Here is a 2,352-nt window from a genome sequence, read left to right on the forward strand (position 1 = left end):
CTTTTAATTTAGATGTACAGTCTATCTAGAATAGACTATTGTGTGTGGGTGGGATAGGGTAAGGTCAGGACTAAGTCGCTTTCCCATCTATTGCTGACCAAGCAGTGTTTAATGAAGGAATCACTCTGTAGTGTGACTTCTCTTATGACTCCAAGACACACATTCTCTCTCTCCCCCTTTGTCTCTCTGTCTCTCTGTCTCTCTGTCTCTCTCTGTCTCTCTCTCTGTCTCTGTCTCTCTCTCTCTCTCTCCCTCCCTCTCTCCCTCTCTCTCTCTCTTGCTCTCTCTTCTTCCTATTGCCAGTTTTCCCCACCTCTGAGCTAGCCCTACAGTCTTAATTGTTGTAACTTTGTGATCCTTTTGATAACCAATAGAGTAAATCATCTACCTTTTACTTAAGACTTGCCTCTACTATATTTAGGTCTTCAATGCTTCTTTAAAATTTAAACCAAGCTGTTAATTCCCTCCCCCTCAAAATCCTGGTGTTTTGATTTGAATTGTTTTAAGTATATAAATTATTTGGGGGAGAAATAGGAATGCTAAAATCTAGCACAACAGTAGGCATTTGTTTTTATTTTAATTGTGTTATATTTTACAATGTAACAATGTATTTCAGATTTTATATTTGTGGTTTTTAAAGATTTGACTTCATTACTTTTAATTATATGTGTGCATGAATGCAGTGCCGGCAGAGACCAAAAGAGGGTGCTCTGGAGCTGGAATTGCAGGTGGTTATGAGCCATCCAACACAAGAGGAGAGCTGAGAATCAGCCTAAGATTCTCTATAAGAGTGGGACACACTCTTAATTGCTGAGCCAATCCTCCAGTCCCAATATAATGGTGGTTATTAATATTTTATCTTTGCTGACACAGAGGCCTGACCTACCTCTTATAAGATGTTTTCTATGCTGTGGCTATAGTCATGGTCCGTTGCTTTTTCACTCTCTGTGGTCCTGGGTATTGAACCCAGGGCTTATAATTATCCTCAGGCACCCAAATGTATAGATTTATAACACTCTTACACTTTCTTTTATTAATGTTGTGAAACAAGACAATTTTTATTTTCACAGTGTGATACATTTTCAAATGTACATGGGTCTGTTTGAGGACTCACTGTTTTTCAAGCATGAATTTAGGTTTTTCCATAAACTATAACCACGCTGTTTAGATGTACTTTAACTATTATGTTTTAGTAGTAAATCTTGATGACCTAAGTCCTTCATTATTTTTTTCTTGAAACTGTAAAACACTCTTTTTTTCTGTATATACATGAGAATAACATTGCCTGGCTCTCTACTTCAATCTGTTGGCTTCAAAGTTGTTGAAATGACTAATTAATTTGGAAAGAATTTATACTTTTTGAGTACTGATCTTTTTATCTTAGAAATATAACATTCAATCTATTCCTTAAAGCTTTTTAAAAAAAAATATCTCAAACAAACCTTTGTGGATTTTGAGAGAGAGAATTGGATACGGTCAGGAGGGCATCTCTGGAATGAGCTAAAAATGTAGGTCAATGGAAACTCTCAAAAATCTATGAGGATCACCATAGCTAAGCCTCCTAGCCAGAGGGGATATGGAGCCTGAAATGGACATCTTCTGTAACCAGGAAAGTCTTCCAATGAAGGGATTTGAACACCAACCCAGCTGCAAAACTTCCAACCTACAATGTATCCTGCCTACAAGATGTACAGGGGTAAAGATGGAGCAGTAATGTGGAAAGAGCCAACCAACGATTAGTCCAGCTTGAGATCCATGCCATGGAAGGGAGCCCACCTCTGACATTGTTAATGATTTTCTGCTATCTGCCTTTGCAGACAGGAGTCTTAGCACAGCTGTCATCAGAGAGGCTTCGCCCAGCACTGGGATGGGAACAGATGCACAGTCCCACAGACAAAACATTAAGCAGAGCTTAGGGAATCCTGTGGAAGAAGGGGAGGAAGGATTGCAGGAGCCAGAGACAGCAAGGACGCCACAAGAAAACCTACAGAATGAACCACAGAGTGAACCTACAAAATGAGCCCATAGGTCACAGAGACTGGAGCACCAACCAGAGAGCACGCGTGGGACTGACCTAGGCCCTCTGCACGTGTGTGACCGATATGCAGCTTGGTCTTCATGTGTGAATCCTAAAGCAGGAGCTGACTGGGACTCTGTTGCGTGCCTTTGGATCCCTTTCACCTAATTTGCCTGCCCTGTCTGGACTCAGTAGAAGAAGATGCACCTAGTCACACTGCAACTTGATCTGCCAAGGCTGGGTGAGATCCACGGGAGACTTCCCCTTCTCTGAGAAGAAAAGGAGGATGTGGGGGGGGGGGGAGGGTAGAGTAAGGAACTGGAAGGAGATGAGGG

The sequence above is a fragment of the Mus musculus genome, chromosome 7, assembly GCF_000001635.26.
Source record: "Mus musculus strain C57BL/6J chromosome 7, GRCm38.p6 C57BL/6J".
Taxonomy (NCBI): domain Eukaryota; kingdom Metazoa; phylum Chordata; class Mammalia; order Rodentia; family Muridae; genus Mus; species Mus musculus.